The sequence below is a fragment of the Sminthopsis crassicaudata genome, chromosome 4 (genome assembly GCF_048593235.1).
Source record: "Sminthopsis crassicaudata isolate SCR6 chromosome 4, ASM4859323v1, whole genome shotgun sequence".
Classification (NCBI taxonomy): domain Eukaryota; kingdom Metazoa; phylum Chordata; class Mammalia; order Dasyuromorphia; family Dasyuridae; genus Sminthopsis; species Sminthopsis crassicaudata.
The window spans coordinates 454,467,615-454,488,683 of record NC_133620.1 but is presented as its reverse complement, the minus strand read 5'-3'; the positions used below and the strand labels follow the sequence as shown (position 1 = coordinate 454,488,683).

Sequence of the window (21,069 nt, the reverse complement as noted above, 5' to 3'; positions counted from 1 at the left end):
GAAGCAGCCCAATCCCTAATAATAATAGTAACAGCCAGAATATATATAGCGGTTTAAGGTCTGAAAAACACTTTACAAATATCTTGTCATTCCATCCTCCCCGTGACCACGGGTGATACTATTAACCTCATTTCACAGATGAGAAAACTGAGGCAGACAGAGGTAAAATGACTTGTTCAAAGCTAAAAGGCTAGTTCAGGATCTGAACCTCGGGGTTTGCTAGCCAGAGCTCTAGCCATGATCTAATAATTGTGTAGATTATTAGCTTTTCTCTAATCCTGGCCACAGACTGAAGGCTGATCTCCATCACGAATTACGAGGAGGCTGGGGTCAGAGTGAGGATGTCTCCTGTGGGTCCCCAGCACAGGGTATAAGAAGCACATTCAGCACTTGCTGATCATACAGACATTGTGGTTCTCTGTGCATGGGCTTTCTCTCTCCCAAACACACCAATGCTCCCTAAGGGAAGGGGGCTCATGTTTTACCCCGAGTTAGTGACTGCCTACAGAGCTCAATGCCAGGACTGGCCTGGGGATCAAGAAACCTGAATTTTGGGCACAGGGGGCTGGGTTCTAGAGCTGGAAAGGGCTCCATCCTCTCTTATTGCAGATGAAGAAAGGTGCCTCAGAGGCTCACAGATCCAGAGCTGGAAGGCCGGGTGTCTTGTCCAACCTTCTCATTTCACAGACTGACTATTGAGACTCATTCAATCCCGAGTACCTCACCAAAAAAATAATAAAAAAGAGGATCACCTAGACCAGGCTTCAAGTCTTGACATCGCAAGGTTCTATGTTACTGACCAACTCGAGATCCAAGGCTTATGGGACAACAGATTAATCGATTTTGAGCCTTAGAGACGATCTAATTAAACCCTCTCAATGTATCAGTGAGAAAATTGAGGCCCACAGAGATGCCCTGGCCAATGCCAAGCCCCGGATGCAGCAGAATTAGGATTCTAAATCATATTTAGCATCATTGATTTTCAGCAAGAAGGGACCTTTAAGACCCTCCCAGATGCCTCAATTTACTGTTTTGAAAACTGAAGCCCAGAGCGGGGAAGTCACCTTTCTTAAGATCATGAGCTTAAGATGGAGAAGTTCATGTGGGATTTGAAGTCAGATTCAAGACTTAGACATAAAAAGGGACCATCAAGGTCATTCAGTCCAACTTGCTTGAGAAAATCAGGCCCTGAAGAGAAAGTGACTGGTTCAGGGTCACTTTAGATTAGGGAGTGAAATCACAGCTTCTGATTGAATCCTGAACCTTTTCCTCGGCACCACACTGCCTCCTGTGCCTTCCCCACCCACACATGACAGCACATGGTCCCCGACCTAATTTCTCTTTCTTTCCAAAAAGATGAATCAATCACCACTTTGTAATCACTCCCTCATTCCCCTAAATTGGTTTCTCAAGTGACGGTGAGGAGATCTCTGCCTGATGGCAGAGGTGGGCACCCAAGGCGGGTGTTGTCACTCGGCCCGATGGAGTCTATTGTTCTCATTGCGTCTCTGAAAGCGGGGGACGGTGTGTCACAACATGTCACATCCCTGCGCCCAGGCAGCCAGGCTCCCACAAAAGGGGAGCGGAGAAGACAGCAAAGAAAACTCTTCCCAGAACTTTTCAGAGTGATGGGGAAGGCCGGAAGGAGGACTATGGGATGGACCCCCAAGTCAGGCAGCCTGAGGGTCAGCTCCACTGCTGGAAGTGGGTGAACAGGTACCCCCTAGGGCTCCATCCTTGGCCAGTCCTACAAAATGTGAACTCGGTGCAGGGCCTCCAATTGACACTGTGAAGCCAAGGTGACCTCGGATTCAATCTGCTTCTGATTTTTCCTGGGAACTTGCAAGCTTCTTCAACGTTAAGAAGATGACTTTTTTCAGAGATAAAATATTCATAGAACCTTAGTGATGAACCCAGAGGTCTTTTAATCCAGCTGCCGGCTCCAGGCAGTATTGGGGCCAGTACCTCAATCACAGGACTAGCCCCAGGACCCAGAAAATGCCAAGAGATTTTCTATTAAATCATTTTCTCTGATGTTTCCATTCACGTCTTCAGAATCCTGATAAACTCCTAATAGTCAAGAGCTATCACTTAATCCAGAAATAGATAATTAAAATAACCATAAGAATAATTCAACTTCATTTTAGAATCTATTTTTGTATTTGAATTTGTGGTTTGTATTTGAAGATGACATCTATGCCAGGCGTCCTAGGAAGTCAAACTTAAATAGTAGAAAGAACTTTGGGTTGAGAGTCAGGAAAACTTGGATTCAAATTTCCCTTAACTTTCATGGTCCTCCATTTCCCCTTCTGTAAAATGGGAGATACTAAAGGGGAGAGAATATCTATAATCCCTTCAGGAACTTAAGAACCAAAGAAGGTTAACTGATGTAGGCAGGGTCACAGAGGCTCTAGCCTGGGCCTCTACGTTTAGAACCGGTGGATCACCTCTCAGACATATAATAAAGCCACTAGCTTAAGTGCAATTTCTCTTTTCCCTCGTAATTAAACTCTCTGTCTTTCTGGCTCAGGTCTTTTCAAGGACAAGAATGATAATCAGGCATCTTGGGTGATCATTGGACGTTTGGGTTGAGAAGGGTTTTAATTATACTTCCCAGGGGCTACAGGTGCATACAGGCAGCAAAAATTAGGCAAGGGAGTAATGGAAGCCACATCTAATCTTATTATGCAGAGCAGGTGATTGTTTCAGCTTGAAGGAGCGGACCACAGTTAGATGCACTCATAACATGAACAGAACAGACCATTCTTATCCTGGGGGAACTTCCATCTGGGTTCAAATGAGATAATGGATGTAATACACTTTGGAAATGAGATCATGGGATCACAGGATTCAGAGCTGGGAGGGACCTCAGAGCAATTCTGGAGATTATTCTAGGGCAATCGCCTAATTTTACAGATGGGAAAACTGAAGCCCAGGGGGATTAAGTGATTTGCTCAAAGTCACAAAGATTTTTATTAAAGATTTTTTATTAAGGGGAGGAATGGATGGATGAACAGACAGTAGAACAGATGGAAAAACCACAGATGTATGGATAAATCGATGGATGGACAGACGGAAATAGATGGAGAGATAGAGAGAGCCATATTTATTAAGTGTTTACTACATGCTAAGCATTGAGGATATGGATACAAAAAAGCAGGATAGTCCCTATCCTCAAGGAGCTTCCATTTGAATGGGGAAAGACAACCCATAAAGATTTAATAATGGAAAGGAACTGGCTGCGCTGTGATGTCATGGTTTGGAGCTGGTGGCAGGAAGATGAAGGCCTGGATCTGGAACTCCATAATGGAGCTGGTCTTATGAATGACTATCGTGTCATGCTCCTAAAGATTCCTCAGGCACCCTTCAAGAAGAAAAAGCCCACAATTTAAATATACTATACCAGCTGATCAATCAATCAACAAGCACTTATTAAGCATCTTCTGTGTACAAAGCACTGTTCTAGATGCTAGGCATACAGGAATAAAGAATAAAACCGTTTCTGCCTTTAAGGAGCTTACATTCTAATGGGGGGAATAAGCACATATATAAGTAGATGGAGATGTCCCCAAAATCTTAATGAAGTTTTGAGCTTCAAGAGCTTAATGCAAATTTATACAAAGTAAGTTTGGGATGAACTCTGAGCTTAGAGTTTGTTGTTTAGAGCAGATTTTTTCATGGAAGAATTCATGAAACCCTGAATTATTAATTGGCAAAAAGGAAAGTTTATTGTTGGACAGGAAGCCACTTTTGCTAAGAGCCTGACTTCGTTAGTGGCAAAGTCCTATTAGGGAAATGGAGTCTGGCACTGAGAAGAGAATGCCTTCTCACCAGGCAGGGTCCTAATGAGCTGCTTTGGACCTTCTGCAAGGAGTGAGTTTAGAAACTGCCCTTTAAAAGTTGTCTTGGGGCTTCAGGAGCCAAGGTTCCCAAGCCTAGATGCTTATCAGTATTTGGCCCAGATCTCCTATTGGAATTAACAACATTTCAAAGAGATGCTTTTTGACCAGGATTTCTAATTGAATCAAAGGCTCTGACATCCCTGAAAGATAACTTATCTAGGGAGAGACTCCAAAAGGGATCACAGATTAAAAAGGAACACAGTTTCAGAGTGATAATCTTAAAGGGAACACAGCTTCAGTAAAGGGAACAGTTTCCCTCCCCCTTCACATCCATCCATCAGTCCATCGATCTGACTGTAAGGGTGAGGAAGAGGGGGTAATAGCTACCAGCTCACAAGCTATAACTCTATATGAATATTCCTGCCCCACACAGATCACCCAGGGAAAGGAGAAAGCCCTAGTTCTTTTTTCCATTGGACTTCCTTTTTGTTTCTACAAGGAAATAAATGCACGCTGCCTCTCCATCAGCACAGTAAACATCGTCTCTTCTTCTGTTCTGAGCTCCAGCACTTACTGCACCAAAGCTGGCTTCCAGCCACCACTTGCCACACACCCCAGCACTCTATCTGCAGCAGCCTCCACCAGCACCCCATGAACACTAATTAATTGTTCCCCTTTCCATTCACCTTTGCAGCAGCAAGTGATGGGGAGGAAATCTTGCTCCAGTGGCCCCTGCGGCATCTCTCTTCCCCATCTTACCTCCCAGTATCCCAATCTTCTGACACTGGGCAAGCCTCCCCCAGTATCTACCCCAATGCCCATCATGGTATCTGGAATTCTGCCATTCGCAATCCCTTCCTTTATATTTGAAGGATTTGGGGTCTCCAGGAATCCTCTTTTAAAGTGCAAAAACCAAGGGAGGTAGGGAGAGATAAATTTTTAAATGCAACAAAGGTAAAAGCAAAACAATAAAAACAAAACGAATGTGAATAGCTGAGCCCTTATCAGCCAATAACACTGTAGGTAGAATTAGGACAAAGACTGAGAGTGGATACCCAAGATATAGCCCAGGAGGGAAAAAAAAGATGTACTAAATCGAAAGGTTAGGAGGACAATAATTTCGTCTATGAGACAATGTACCCAAATAAATCAAGCTGCTCCGGCAACTAAGAATCCACTCACCTTCTCCCTGAGCCCAACTTCTTTCCATTCACTCCTGTTCTGGTTTATTCTGCCCATCCCACTCTCAAGATAAAAAACCAGTCTTTTCTTTTAGTCTTCTCCAGGGGCTGAGCCCAGTACTGCTCTGCTACCAAAGGTCACAGTGCAGGTACGTGGTACCATGGATAGAGCACCAGTCCTGGAGTCTGGAGGGCCTGAATTCAAATTCAGCCTCAAGATACTTACTAGCTGTGCATCTGGACAAGTCAGTTAACCCTGCTTGCCTCCATTTTCTCATCTCTCAAATGACTGAAAAAGGAAATGGCAAAACTTGACCACAATGCTGACCAGGACTGAAGCTCTGTCCAAGGATCATGACCCTGGGGACTTCTAGCAGAGAGACCCTATTTCCATAGCAACCTAGTAGCAGAGGCCCATCCCAAGGTCTCTCCTCCAAGGCCAGCCACCAGAAAGACTCTGTTACCATAGTAATCTAGCAGCAAGGCCCTACCTCTGGAGCAAGCCAGCAGTACAATCCCACCCCTAGGAGAAGCCAACAGGAAGGCCCCACCCCCAGCATAAGCCAAAAAGGGAAGCCTATCCAGAGAAAGCCTGAAGCCCAGTGAAAGCCAGTAGTAAGACCCAGAGACCCAACACAAAAAAGCTTGGGACAGGGCAGGACCAGAGCCCAGCTCTCAGATAAAAACACCAAGTCACCTAAAGAGGCTGAAAAAATTAGGAAAAAACAAAAAAAGAACTTGAGTATAGAAAGTTATGGTGATAGGGAGGATCAAGGCAAAAACTTGGAAGAGGGGAATAGTATCAAAATGGCTAAATGTGAAGCCTCAAAGAAAAATGTAATTTGGTCTCAGGCCCAAAAGAATTCCTGGAAGAATTTTAAACAGATTTTAAAAAGCAAATTAGATGGGGCAGCTAGATGGTGTAGCATACTGGCCCTGAAGTCAGGAGAATCTTACTCAAATTTGGCTTCATACACATAACACTTACTAGCTGAGTGACCCTGAGCAAGTCACTTAACACCAGTTATCTCAAAAACAAACAAAACAAAAACAAAACAAAAAAACAAATTGGAGAAGAAAAATTTGAAAAAGAAATGAGAGTAAAGTAAGAGAATCATGAAAAAAGAGTCAATAGCATTGAAAAAGATCACACAAAAAGTTATTGAGAAAAATAACTAAAATATAGAATTAGTCTAATTAAAAAAAAACTATAAAAGTTCACTGAAGAAATTCCTAAAAATTATGGGACTACAGTCAGGACTACAAAGGATTTGGAAACTTCCATATTAATGAACCAGAGGATTAAGAATATGAAATGCCAGAAGGGTTATAACAAGGAATCACCTACCCAAAAACATTGGATATAATCTTTTTTGGGGGGGGCAGAAATGGACATTTAACAAAATGGAGCACTTTCAAGCATTTCCAAATAAAAGATCAAAGCTAAATAAAAAAAATGATCTCCAAATACAAGACTTAAGGGAAACATGAAAAGATTAAAAAAAAAAAGAAACAAGAAAGAGAAAATAAGAAATTCAATAAGATTAAATTGTAAATATTTCTATTTGGCAAGATAAGATTTGTAACAGCAATTTTATTACTGTAAGAGCAATTAGAAGGAGTATATGTAGACAGAGGATGTGATATAAGGTCACTTTGATGGGATGAAACCTCCAAAAGAAAAATAAAAGGATGAGAAAAAATTGTATTGGAAGGAGGGAGAGATTGAATGAGAGTAAATTATTCCACATAAAGAGACATGAAAGAGCTGTTATAATGGAGGGGAAGATGAGGGTAATGGAGGCAGGCAAAGCTTAAACCTTATACTCATCAAAATTGGCTCAAAGAGGGAATAATGTACACCCTCAGTTGGATATAGAAATTTATCTTACCAAAGAACAGGAATAATAGAAGGAAGTAGGGGAACTAATTAAAGGGAGTTTATACCAGAGAAGATGGTGACCAGAAGTAAAGTACTTGTGAAGAGGAAAAGGATTAGGGGTAAGAAAGACAGGGGACAAACAAGTGAAAAGATAGCATGGAGGCAAATAGTTATCATAACTATAAATGGGAATGGGACGAACTCACCTATCAAACAAAAGTGAACAGCAGAATGGATTAAAAACCAGAATCCCAAGATATATTGTTTACAAAAAACACATTTGAATCAAAGAAATAGAAACAGGGTAAAAGTAAGAGATTGGAGCAGAATTTATTATGCTTCAACTAAAACAAAGAAAGTAGGGCTAGCAATCATGATCTCAGACAAAGCAAAAGCAAAAAAATAGATCTAACTAAAAGAGATAAAGAAAAAAAATTATCTTGCTGAAAGGTACCATAGAGAATGAAGTCATATCAATATTAAGCATATATGCACCAAATAGTATAGCATCTAAATTTTTGAAGAAGTTGAATGAGTTACAGAAGAAACATATAATAAAAGTATATGAGTGAGGGACCTCAACTTTCCTCTCTTAGAACTAGATATATTTAGCTAAACAAATTAAAAAAAAAAGAAAAGTGAATAAAATTTTGGAAAAGTTACACATAATAGATCTCTAGAGAAAAAAGAATGGGAATAAAAAGGAATATACCTTTTTCTCATGAGTGCATAGCACCTATAGAAAAACTGATCATACATTAAAAACCTCACAGCTAAATTCAGAAAAGTAGAAATAGTAAACAAATCCTTTTTAGATAATAATCCCATGAAATTTTCATTCAATAATGGATAATGGAAAGAGAAATTAAAAATTGATTGGAAATTAAATAATCAAATCCTAAAAACAAGTGAATCAAAGAATAAATCACAGAAATAATTGATAATTTCATGAAAGAAAATGACAAAAATAGGACAACATGCCAAAATTTGTAGGATGTAGCTAAAGCAGTACTTTGGGGGAAATTATATCTCTAATTGCTTACATCAATAAAATAGAGAAAGTACAAATCAATGAATTGGTCATCTAACTAAAAAAACGAACATATTTAAAATTACCATTTAAATATCAATTTGAAAATCCCAGAAATCAAAGGAGAGATAAATAAAATTAAAAGTAAGAAAATCATTTAACTAATAAAACTTGAAATTGGTTTTAGGAAAAAAACCCACAATAAAATAAACCATTGTTAATTTGATCTAAAAAAGAAAGAAGGAAAGCAAATTACTAATACTGAAAATGAATTTACCATCAATAAAGAGGAAATTAAGGCAATTTGTTAGAAATTATTTTGCCCAAATAGCTGTATGGACATTATATATATATATATATATATATATATATATGTATATATATGTATATATATGTATATATATATATGTATGTATACATATACATATATATATATGTTGTATTTAACTTATACTTTAACATATTTAACATGTATTGGTCAACCTGCCATCTGGGGGAAGGAGGGAAAAAAATTGGAACAAAAGGTTTTGCAATTGTCAATGCTGAAAAATTACCCATGCATATATCTTATAAATAAAAAGCTATAATAAAAAAGAAATTATTTCACCCAATTATATGCCAATAAATTTGGCAATCTAAATGATGTGGCTGAATATTTACAAAAATATAAATTACTCAGATTAACAGAAAAATAAATAAAATATTTAAATAACTCAACCTTAGAAAAAGAAATTGAATAATACATCAATGAAGTGCTTTAAAAAATTCTCAGGACCAAATGGAGTCATAAGTGAATTTTATCAAATATTAAAAAAAATTAATCCCAATACTATATATACTATTTGGAAAAATAGGTGAAGGAGCCCTACCAAATTCTTTTTATGATACAAATATGGTGCTGATACCCAAATCAGAAAAAGATAAAACAGCAAAAGAAAATTATAGACCAATTCCCCCAATGAATACTGATGCAAAAAATTTAAATAAAATATTAGGAAAGAGATTACAGCAATATATTAAAGGATTATATACTATGACTTAGTGAAATTTTTACCAGGAATGCAGGACTGGTTCAATATTAGGAAAATTATTGGCATAATTGACCATATCAATTACAAAGTCAACAGAAGTCATATGATTATCTTAAAAAATGCAGAAGAAGTCTGTGACAAAATACAGCACCTATTCCTATTGAAAACACTAAGGAGCATAGGAACAAATGGAGTTTATCTTAAAAAATAAGTGATATTTATCTGAAACCATCAGCAAGTATGGGGATAAGTTAGAAGTCTTGCCAATCCAATTGGGGTGAAGCAAGGGTGTCCATTAACACCTCTGTTATTTAATACAGTACTAGAAATGTTAGCCATAGCAATAAGAGAAGAAAAAGAAATGAAAGGAATTAGAGTAGGCAATAAGGAAACAATACTATCATTCTGCAGATGACATGCTGTTATATTTAGAAAATCCTAGAGAACCAACTACAAAACTACTCAAAATAATTAACAACTTTAGCAAAGTTATAGAATACAAAATAAACCCACAGAAACCATCATCATTTCTATATGTTACCAACAAAGTCCAGGAGCAAGAGATAGAAAGACAAACTCCATTGAAAATAATTTTAGATAAAATAAAATACTTGGGAGTCTATCTTCTAAGATAAATCCAGGAACTATATCAACTCAACTATAAAACACTTTTCACACAAATAAAGTTAGACTAAACAATCGGAAAAGCATTAATTCCTCATGGGTAGGCCAAGTCAATATAATAAAAATGACAATCCTACTTATTTAACCTATTTATTGAATGCCATACCAATCAAAATATCAAAAATATTTTACAGATCTAGAAAAAATAACAAAATTCACTTGGAAAAACAAAAGCTCAAAGATATCAAGGAAATCAATGAAAATATGCAAAAGAAGGTAGTTTAGCTATCCAGATCTCAAACTGTACTATAAAGTGATAATTATCAAAACAATCTGGTACTGGCTAAGGAACAGAATGGCAGATCAGTGGAAAATCTAGGAACAAATTACACTATTGTAAATGACCATAGTAATGTAGCATAAATTAGTATAATTTAGTATAAGATCCAAGGTTTTAGAACAAAAAACTTTATTTGACAAAAACTTCTGGGAAAACTAGAACACAGTATGGCAAAAAGTAAACATCTCATACCACATACCAAGATAAGGTCAAAATGGATACATGATTTATACATAAAGAGTAATACCATAAGCAAGTTAAGAGAGTATAGAATAGTTTACTTGTCAGATTTATAAATAAGGGAAGAATTTAGCAATGAAAAAGATATAAAGGGGATTATAAAATGTAAAGTAGATGATTTTGATTATATACAAGTAAAAAGTTTTTGCACAAACAAAACCAATGCAACCAAAATCATAAGGAAAGCAGAAAACTGGGGAAATTTTTTGCAACAAGTATCTTTCATAAAGGCCTCATTTTTTTTAGTCAAATTTATAAAAAATACAAATCATTCCCCAACTGACAAATAGAGCACATGAACAGGCAGTTTAGACAAAGAAATCAAAGCTATCAATATGAAAAAAATGCACAGAATTACTATTGAGTAAAGAAATACAAATTAAGACAACTCTTAAGCTACCACACCACATCTATCAGGTGACAAAAAAGGTAAAATAATGGATTTTGGAGGGGAGATAGGAAACCTAGGAAACTAATGTACTATTGGTGGGGTTATGAACTGATTCAACCATTCTGGAGAGCAATTCAGAACTATGCCTAAGTAGTGATAAAACTGTATATCTTTAGATCTAGTAATACTACTGCTAGGTTCATATCCCAAAGACATCCAAAAAAGGAGAAAGGATGTATTTGCATAAAAATATTTATAGCCATTCTTTTATGTGGTAGCTAAGAATTGGAAATCAAAGGATGTCCATCAATTGGGAAATGGCTAAAGAAACTGTGGTATAGGATTGTAATGGAATATTATTATTCTATAAGAAATGATGAGCAGGTGGATTTCAGAAATACCTGGAAATACTTACATGCACTAATGGTGAGTGAAGTGAGCAGAACCAGGAGAAAGTTATACACGATAACAGCAACTTTGTGTGGTGATCAATTATGATAGACTTAGCTCTTTTCAGTAACATGATCCAAAACAATTCCAGAAGGCTCATGTTGGAAAATATTTGAGACTTCTTATACAAAATGACTAATATGGAAATATTTTACATAAATGCATATGAACAACCTATATCTGATTGCTTACCATCTCAGAGAGGGAGGGAGGGATAGAATTTGGAACTAAACATTTTAAATAAAAATGATTTTTAAAGTTGGTAGGGGGAAAGAATAGATGAATAGATGGATAAAAATAGCATTCATATTAAGAAGTAGGGAAATGGCAAACATAGTTGATAGAATAACTGCCTGAGTGGAGCTGATGATTATTAATAGTACTGGTTGGCACATGCTGCTACAGAGGGAGAGGTCACTGGGAGAATTCTTAAAGAGTTCTGATTGGTTTCCTTACCAAGGTGTATGCCATGATTGCAAAGGGCTTGGGAAGGAAGAGGCAGGCAAGAGTGTGAATGCTTTACTATTGCCCCTTCCTTACTACCGAGGGACATGAAAGATGGCAGCTTCTAAGACCTGGTTATCATTAGCTCCTTGGGAGAAGGAATTGTTTCAATCATTTGTAATCCTCAATAGCCTAGCATTGCCTGGCACACAGTGGGTGATTAAAAATACTTCCTGATTGATAGAACAAGTTTCATCTGTCTTGATCAGCCCAATCTAACTTACACCCTTTTGTGATAAAATAATAGGATGGCAGAGCTGGAAGGGACCTTAGAATTTGTTTAGTCTAGTCCACTTTATCTTACAGAGGAGGAAGCTGAGGTACAAAAAGAGGAAACACCTCATCTAGTTCAAAAAGTCTTAGAGCAAGGCTTTGGACCCCACTCACCAGACTCTAGTTATTTCCTACTACACCATCCTAAATTTGGAAGGGTCCTTAGAAATCATTTAATGTAGAATTGACTCCACACTATCCCTGACAGATTGCACATTAGCCTCTGCTTGAAGCATCAGGAAGCTCACTCCTCCTGAGGCATAAGACAGCTCAATCCATTGTTGCAGACCTCTAATTCTTCAAAGAGCCTTTGAAAGAAGATGATGTGACTGAATTATGGAGTCAAGGAAGGCACCAATGTGTCCATGGAGCCACCAAGGTTAGATGCAGCTGGAATACTTATGAACGAGGATACTGTGATGCTCCTGGATGCGCTCCTCAATGTGCTATTCCTTTCCAGCAAGGCAGATCACAAGCTCTCCGTGCCTCCCCATCCTGTCACTCTTGTCCATGTCCTATAATTTCTCCGCTTAATATACTAGGTTGCCTGCCTCTAGTTTTCATGGAATTTTATGGTTACCAATGGAGTTTCTAATCCATATTGGTAGAGGGAAGTTTCCCACCAGGAACTCTCCACATTGAAGAACTCACAGGTCCATAATTTTAAAAAAATAAAAGGTAACTCAAGAAAGAGCAAGATGGTATGGAGATGGAGCACTAGCTCAGGAATCAGGAGGACCTGATTTCAAATCCAGCCTCAGACACTTAACACTTATCTAGGCAAGTCATTTAACTCTCAACAACAACAACAAAAATAAGCAACTCAATTTTTGTGATGGTTACAGTTGGGGAAGCCCTTTCCTGGGGGGTAGAATCAACATTGTTGGTGATTGTAGCCACAGAATCCCGTAGGTACATCATGGCCAAGAATTAGCTCGGAAGTTTGCTATAAGGAGATGGCAAGGCTGTGGAACAAGGGTTATTTCCCTTATATATGAGCTCCGTGCTCCACTAAGAATCCTCTCCTTTGGGAAAGGAAATTACCAAAGCAAATTCCAGTGATGTCCCCTGGGGTACGTCTTACACTCAGCCCTGAGCTGCTTATCTGCTTGGCATTCTGGGGAGAATGGCCAAGGGTTAAGTCTGTGTATCCAGGCTCTGGAGATGTGATAAAATGGACCAGGGCCTTCTGAGGTCATTCTCAATCTCGGAAAGGGTCTAATACACGACAGTAAATGTAAGGTCTCTCCCATTAATCTGACACATTTGCTGTCTTATGTTACTGTTTATCTTTTTCACAAAATCATATGCAATGTCTCCTTAGCTAAGGAGTTAGTGAGCCCTGGAGACAGATGTCTGCGTCAAGACAAAACCATAACCATGCTTTGGCCCAAAGAGTTTGGGACTGAGTCTCCAAGGTCTCTGTCTGTTTCTCTGTCTATCTCTGTCTCTCTGTCTCTCTCTCACAATCTTAAGAGAGGGAAGAAAGCTCAAGAGCATTAGAGCAGTGAGAGAAATCTCTCTCTTAGAGAAGTGGGAAAAACGTCACATCTTCAAATGCACCATCACAAAGGAAAGAGAAGTCAATAATTGTAACCACGGAACCAGATCACTGACTATAACTGCAGGGGGTTAGAGGACTGATCCAAAGGGTAAAGAGGCCTTACTGATGCTCCATTGTGGCCCTTCTACTCATGCCAACATAGCCCCCACATCAGGATTGAGATATGAGTCCCGGAAGTGAGGGAAAAGGGACTGTGTAACATGGATTCAGAGATTGGCTGGTCCCTCTTCTATTCCTTCCTACTTTCTGGTTCTCCAAAAGGAACAAGAGCTCAACCACTTTTTAAGAATTTATTTACTTTCTATTACGGTTTCTCCAAGAGTGTGAGTCCTTGGGGGTTAAACGCAGGGATGGGGAGGTACCCAAAGGCAGAGTTTCAAAACTGATGGGAAAAGCCCCACTAACAATAGCATAGGGATTTGAAGGAGACAGTTTTATTGGTCCATATTTATAACTTTCCAAAAGTCTAATCTAGACTTTCAATCTTGACTACAATCTTGACACAGTTGAACCTAAGGCAGCCCACATGGGGGCAAATAAACTAGAGAAGGTCTTTCTGTCACCAGGTTGTCTTAGGCACCTCTTAATTTTCTTGTAGCAGGTCAGTCAGTCAATTAGCATTTTTTATTCAGTACCTACTATGCGCTAGATTCTGTGTGAAGCACTTGGAATAAACAGCCCCTACTCTCAAGGATCTCCCAATCCAATGGGGGAGCCAACATGCAAACAATTATCTACAAACAAGATCTAGAAAGGATAAACTGGGGTGGCCTTTGGTAAATGGGAAGTTAGGAAGAAGGAAAAGTTTTAGGGGAAAGATGATGAGTTCAGTTTTAGAATCCAGAGTGAGATACTAATAGGCAGTTGGAGATACAAGAATGGAGGTTGGGAGAGAGATTAGGCCTGGAGTAGATCTAAGAGTCATCTGCACGAAGAGGATCACTGAAACGGGGGAGCTGATCAGACCAGCAGAGAGAGAAGAGGGCCCAGGATAGAACTTTTGGGGGTCAGCCACAGCTAGCAACTGGCCAGCATGACTTGGATGAAGATCCAGCAAATGAGACAAAGATGGAGGGGTCGGACAGATAGGAGGAAAGGTAGGAGGGAGTATCAAGGAAGAGGGTCTGAAAAGATACTCGGCCTTGCAAGTAACTGAGCTGAGAGTGCAGACTAAAGCCCAAGCCATGCCTGAAAGAAATTGGCAGTGAGTGATACTGCCCATATGAGGGGGAAGCTGGCCCAGGGGGAGGAACAAGTTCTGCCTACCAGCCTTTTACCTCCTACTCCACACACTTCTGGGAAAATGAAAACCTACTATTAGAAGAGTCAAACATAGAATCACAGAATATTACTGCTAAAAGGGACCTTAGAAATTGCATTTTTATAGCTTCGAGGATTAAATAACCCTTCACAAATCTTGTTACAGTTTCCCTTTATAGAGTTATTTTACCTTTTACCTTATAGATTTATTTTATCTGACTTTATAGACTTACAAAAATTATTTCTCTTTCTATCAAAATGTCCTACTTTCACCTCACATGCAACATTCTGTCTCTTACCCCTTGGAATGTGTTTTTTCATCACCTCCACCTTTTAGAGACTGTAGCTTTATTAATCAATTAATGACTCTTCAAGCATTTATTAAGCACTGTTAGATACAAGGAGGAGATGAAGGAAGGAAAGGAGGGGAGGAAAGAAAGAAAAGAAGAAACTTGAAGGGAAGAAAGAAAAAAGAGAGGAAGGAAGGGAAGGAGGAAGAAAGGATGGAAGGGGGAAAAAGAAAAAGAGAGGGGGAAGAAGGAAGGAAAGAAGGAAGAAAGGAAGAAGCAAGAAGGGAGGAAGGAAGGAATGAAGGAAAGAGGGAAGTAATATGGGAAGGAAGGAAGGAAGGAAAGAAGAGAGGAAACTGTGCTATCTAATTGCTAACGATGAAGAGAAAAAAAGAAAACAATGTTTGTCCTTTCTCCTACTCTTCTCGGGCACTATTTCCTATATGAGACCCTTATTTCTCTCCTCACTCTGAAATCCCCTTGTATTTATTTTGTCTCTAATGAAAATCTACCCATTCTCTGTATGTGCTCTCCAGAGCTAAGCTAAACACATAGTAGGTGCTCATTAGACAGATGCTTCTTGGTAGATGGCTTGAATTCAGTTCCAACTAGACAAATATTTATTAAGTGTCTACTGTGTACCAGATGCTATATAGGGTCCTGGGCATACCAAAACAAAAATGAGGAATCCCTGTAATTAGGGAGCATACACATTCTATTAAGAGACATAAAAGAAGTTTCATAAATATGGCAGATAATCTAATGCTCTTCTGATATTCATCAGTATCAGTAGAAGGAGGACTTCTATTACTACTAGTAGCATCAGCAAGGCTCATCCCATCCTTGTACACTGCTTTACAATTCACGAGTCCAGCATGCTTTCTGCTATATTGCTATTTCCCCCAAACATTTAAGATCCTAGAACTAGAGCTAGAAAGACCCAGAGTCCATCTTGCCAAACCCCTCCATTTTATAGGTAAGGAAACCTAGATCCAGGGGAGGTTACGTGCCCAAGGTTATAGAGATAGGTCAGTTGCTGACTCCAAGGCCAGTGTGTTTGCCCCTGTGGCTGTTTCCACAGAAGAAGTAGGTTCACAGAAGACCTGTGATTCCTGTTTTGCTTTAGAGTATGCTGGATGATTCAGCTGGCAAGGATAACCCACGGTGGAGTCTGGCACAAAGCCTGTGGAGAGATTGTCTGAGATGGTCCCTGCCTTGGAGATGATATATATATATTTCACAGAAAAGCAAGTGCACAGCTCAGTGGACAAACACTCATTTTGTCTGATTTCTTCCATAAAACTAGAGTAGCTATCCACCAGGGAGATGATGAGAGAACATGTAGCCGTCGTGAGACATTCATCATGTTCCCCTCACCTCGATGGGTTGACGTTTCCCCAGGAATTCCCGCTGCAGAGCACACAGGGGCTAAGAGCAACAATCCTCTCTTAGGTTAAGTAGTGATACGAGCAGAATATGTATCCACGGCCTAGCTTGGGGGTGGGGAAAGGGGTGGAAACTGCTCCTCACTTGACTTTCACAAAATAGGATCTGTAGTCCCAACCTCTACTAGCACATAGTAGGTGTCCCTGGGACACTTTAATGAAAGGGTCTTGTTGAATTGAAATGAGATGAAGAAAGCATTATCTATGGGTTCCATTGGGTCAACAGCTTCCTAGGGAAGAAAAGAGGGAGCCTATACACCTACCTCACACCATTGATTGGGAAAACTAGTGGGAAGACTGGGAAAGCACAAGACTGAGGTAACCAGAAATTCTCAACTGAGAGCCCGTTCTGGAAAAGCTCGGGAAATAGGGAACAAGGGAACAATGCTGCTATGGATCCTTCAACGGATACTGAAGTCTAGAAAAAGAATGGACAATGGAGGAGGACAGGGGTGAGAGAACCTTATAATGGGCATCCATGGGTGACTCAAGACTCTGGGCTCACACAAACTGGACTCAACTCCTGGGGCTTTTCCAAGAAGGTGATTTTCCATTTTTTGGCTTCTTGCTTATACTTAGAATTTACTTCAGGAAAATTCTACAAATATAGCTTAGATATAGCTCATAGGTAGTTAGTGTTGTAAATGGAGCCCTGAAAGTCAGAAAGATTTGCTTAGTCATATGATCCTTGGGAATTCAGTTAACCTTTCTCAGCCTCAGTTTTCTCATTTATAAAATGGAGACAATAATAGTGGCTATCTCTCATGGCTATTGTACTCATTATTCCAGTGAATCCCTTTCCTCCACAGAAGAAAAAAGCTTTTCTTTTTTTGAAAATGTTCAGTCCTTTAACTATTGACCTTGAGAACTCTCAGACTTAGGGTCACGCTTAGGGCAAGTCTACAGGGTGAGACCACCAAAGGAAGCTTCCTCCTCTGATTAGAGATCCAGATTCTTATAGACTTATAGATTTAGTGTTGGAAGGAGCCTTAGAGGTCAAATCAAAACCCTGAGGTTTACAAATAAAAGAAACGGAGGCTGAGAGAAGCTAAATCACTTTGTTTAAGGTCACACAACTAATAAGTATCCAAGGTGGAATTTGAATTTTGATCTTCTTGATTATTAGCCCAGGGCTCTACCATATTGCATCTGGGATCCCACTGCCTGGAAAACTAAACTCTCCTCTCTTCCACACAGGTGATGAGAAATAGAAAATTATATGAGATCTGTCCTGGCAGTCTGTGTGTCCAATTCTGTACGTGCTTCTAGGTGCTCTGTCAGCACTCAGTCTGCTACTTTTTTGGAGGAAAAGTTCACTTTCGACATTCTCTCAGGTTGTGAGATTGAACACACGCTTATTTCTGTCATGTTCTGAAGGATGTGTGTATGTGTGTGTGTGTGTGTGTGTAAATCTCTCTCTCTGCAAAGCATCCGGAAGAAGGGAGTAGGGAAAAAATGAAAAGGTCGTGAGAAATATGACATACTCATTAATAGGCAGCTCTTCCAGCCAATAGCTGGCCAGTAATCTTGAGAGCAGCCCCTGAAAAATCTCTCAGAAAGGTTCCAGAACATTTCCTTACTTTCTAGCCTTTTTCTGAGCTCGGACAAAAGCCCTTGATGTTTAGCAAATTGATTGGAGCCCGCCTCAAAGTTCATCAGATCGATCCCTAGTCAGCCCTCACTCCCTGGTGGAGCGTTCTATGCCCTTCATGATGAAAGGCAGTAAGGCATAGTGGAGAGAACTGAATTTGGGGTCCTGACCAGACAATCACTTGCCAGGACATTATGGGAGGGATTCCTGCGGTGCATGGGGAGAATTGGATGGCGATGGGATTAATAACAAGTTCTCTGATGCTGATGACTACTTGATTCATGGGTCCACAGGATTCTAGATTTAGAGTTGGAAGAGACCTCCGCAGCCATCTAGTCTAATTTTATAGATTTTATAGATGAAGAAAGTCATCGCCAAGAGAGAGATAAAGGGACTTGTCCAAGGTGACACATCAGGACTGTAGTGTTTGACACAAACCTTTGTCAGTCGTCTGGCAGTAAGATATCAGTGATATCCGGAGACTGGGACAGGGAGAGTGGGCCACTGAGATTAGTGACAACTAGAAAAAAAAAGCCTGTGACCTCTGAAAACACATTTGTTCGATCTGATGAAGGGGTAATTTTTACGGGTAGAGGACTACGGCAGGTTCTTGGCTGGACAATCACTTGTTAGGGCATTATGGGAGGGATTCCTTTGGTGTATGGGGAGGGTTAGATGGCCAGTGAGGTCTCTCGTGGCTCAGTGCTGAGACTCTCCTATGGAGATATTCAGAGCTGCTTTTTAAGGAGGGCTAGAGCCCCAGAGGACAGAGTGCTGGCTTGTAAGATCAAGGCTTTGAATCCTGCCCTAGATCTCAGGATCATAAATTTAAAAACCTAAAGTCTCGCTGGGCCTGCAGGCCCATGGCTTGGTGACTGCCAGAGGGAATCCCAGCAGCCAGCGGGCTCTGAGCCACAGCTGGGTGAGGATGGAGCAGCGGGGACTGCTCTGAGGACACTCACTCCAGCTCTCGTTAGGGAACCACCATCTGCTCATGTGCAGTATGAGTCTGGTTCACTTCTACAGAGCAAAGTCTGCTCACAAGGGCACCCTGAATGCTGGGGGTCTGAGCCATAACCAGGCAGGAAGGACAAGTGGGGGTTTGTCCTAGGGGCTGATGCACCTCCCTGAAGTAGCCTACTGGCCACTTCTCCTTGGGGCTGCCCTTTCCTGGTGCTGCCCAGTCCATCTCCAACATCTTCTCGGAGGAATTGAAACTGCACGCAGCGGGGTGCCTGCCTTCTGCCCCTTCCCCTCTGCCCCAAGCAGGATGGGACCCCAGAAGCCTTTGAGTTCAACTTCATTTTTACAGATGAGGAAACTGAGGACCAAAACAGTTATAAGAGCTGCTCAAGTGTCAGAGCCAGGATGGGGTTCCTTCCAGAGTTCTAGGTAACTTCTCTAAAGATGCTGGTGTGGCACAGGGGACAGAGCACTGATTTGGGGGGGGCAGAGGCCTGTGTGTCCTGTGGCCTTGGGCAAGCCATTTCATCCCTGTATCTGTAAAGTAAAGGAGATGGCCTCTAAGGTTGGGCCCTCATCTCCAGACTCCTCCCCCCATCTCTGTGTCCCTTTATTCTCTCTCATTCCCTCCATTCTCTCTCTCTCTCTCAAAGGCTCTAGGCCCAAATCTCTAAGTGATATCTCTGATACGATATCACCTCAAACTTATCTAAAACCAAATTTATTCAGCTCCTCAGACTGCCTCCCCCTCAAGATTTCCTTAATCCTCGAATCTCATTGCTCTCCACATGTCTCCAGTGTGAAGCTTCAGTCTCATCTCTGACTTCTCCCTCCTTTGAGCCTCTCATCTTGTCACCATCCTGGTGGATTCTTCATCTGAAACGTGGCTCGAGCCTCTTCCATCCTCCCTATTCCAACCGACAGTCCTTATCACCTGTGGGGCAGTCAGCCTCTTAGGGATTCACAGGGGGTCTCCCGGTCTTCCTTCAAGACCCATCTCAAATTCTACCTTCTGCAGAAAACCTTTCCTGGGCTTCCCTGATAGCTAATATTTTCCCTTTTCAGATTTCCTTCCATTTACTCTGTATATATCTTGTTTGTATCCAGATATTCACGGCCTCCCCCAGTAGAATATAGTAGGTGGGTGGCTCAATGGAGACGGTGCTAGGTCTGGAATCAGACGCTCGCTAGTTGCATGACTCTGGACAAGTCACTTAACGTCTGAGTTTCCCCACCTGTAAAACAGAAATAACAGCAGCACCCACCTCTTAGGGTTGTGTAAAGAACTTAGCCGAGTGCCTGACATACAGAAGACACTTATAAATGATCACTGTTATATGACTGACTGGCAGATCACTGATAAAGTGTTCTGGCCATCGACTGCTGGCTAATTTCCTTCCTTTCTGTCTCTCCCTCTCCGGCTGTGATACGCTCAGCCCCTCCATGCATCCTTCTACTTTCATCTGGTCCCCTTCCTATTCTGGAGCCATTAATGTCCCCTCGCTGTTGACAAGGTAAAGGCCAGACTAGGCTCCGAGAGCTGGACTGAGAAAGGACCTCAGTGGGGAGCTAGTCTGAGACCCTGATTTTAAAGAGGAGTAAAGTGAGATCCGCTTAATCAAAGGTGGGTGTCTTGATTAATAGAATAATAATCAAAGAGGTGAGATTTGAATCCAGGACCTTGGACTCCAGAATCAGTGGTCTATCCACCACGTCAGCTGCCTCCTCAGCCCAGCATTCTAGCTCCTCTAGGATCTGGCTTTGTCACTGGCTCTTCAATGACATAAATCCTTCTGGCCAGCCGGCTTGGGTTTACAAACTTTTCCCTGCTCAGTCTCACCTCCACACCTTTGCCCATGCTGCTTTTCCCATCCTCATCCCTCTCCTCAGCTATACAGACTCCTGGGTTGTCCAGACCGCACTGCCAATGCTGGTGCACAATTAACAGAAGCATAACTGGGTCAACCATTCAACAGGAATTTATTAAGCTCTTACTGTATACAGGTATGGATAGCAGTGATGTTTGTGGGCTAGACCAGAGGCTTTATGATTCTATTTAGAATTCTAGAACCCAAACTGCCTCTCATCCGAGACTTCCTTATGTCTTTCAAGTTTTGTCACTTTCATAATCTTTCTGATCTGGAACCAGAGCTGGAATCAGATAAGCA

At 40.6% G+C, this 21,069-nt stretch overlaps 1 protein-coding gene across 4 annotated transcripts in view; it reads right to left on the bottom strand.

The window, feature by feature from the left end:
* RPH3AL (rabphilin 3A like (without C2 domains)) overlaps positions 1 to 21,069 on the bottom strand; it is a 161,791-nt gene that overhangs the window by 26,640 nt on the left and 114,082 nt on the right. The window lies entirely within an intron of this gene.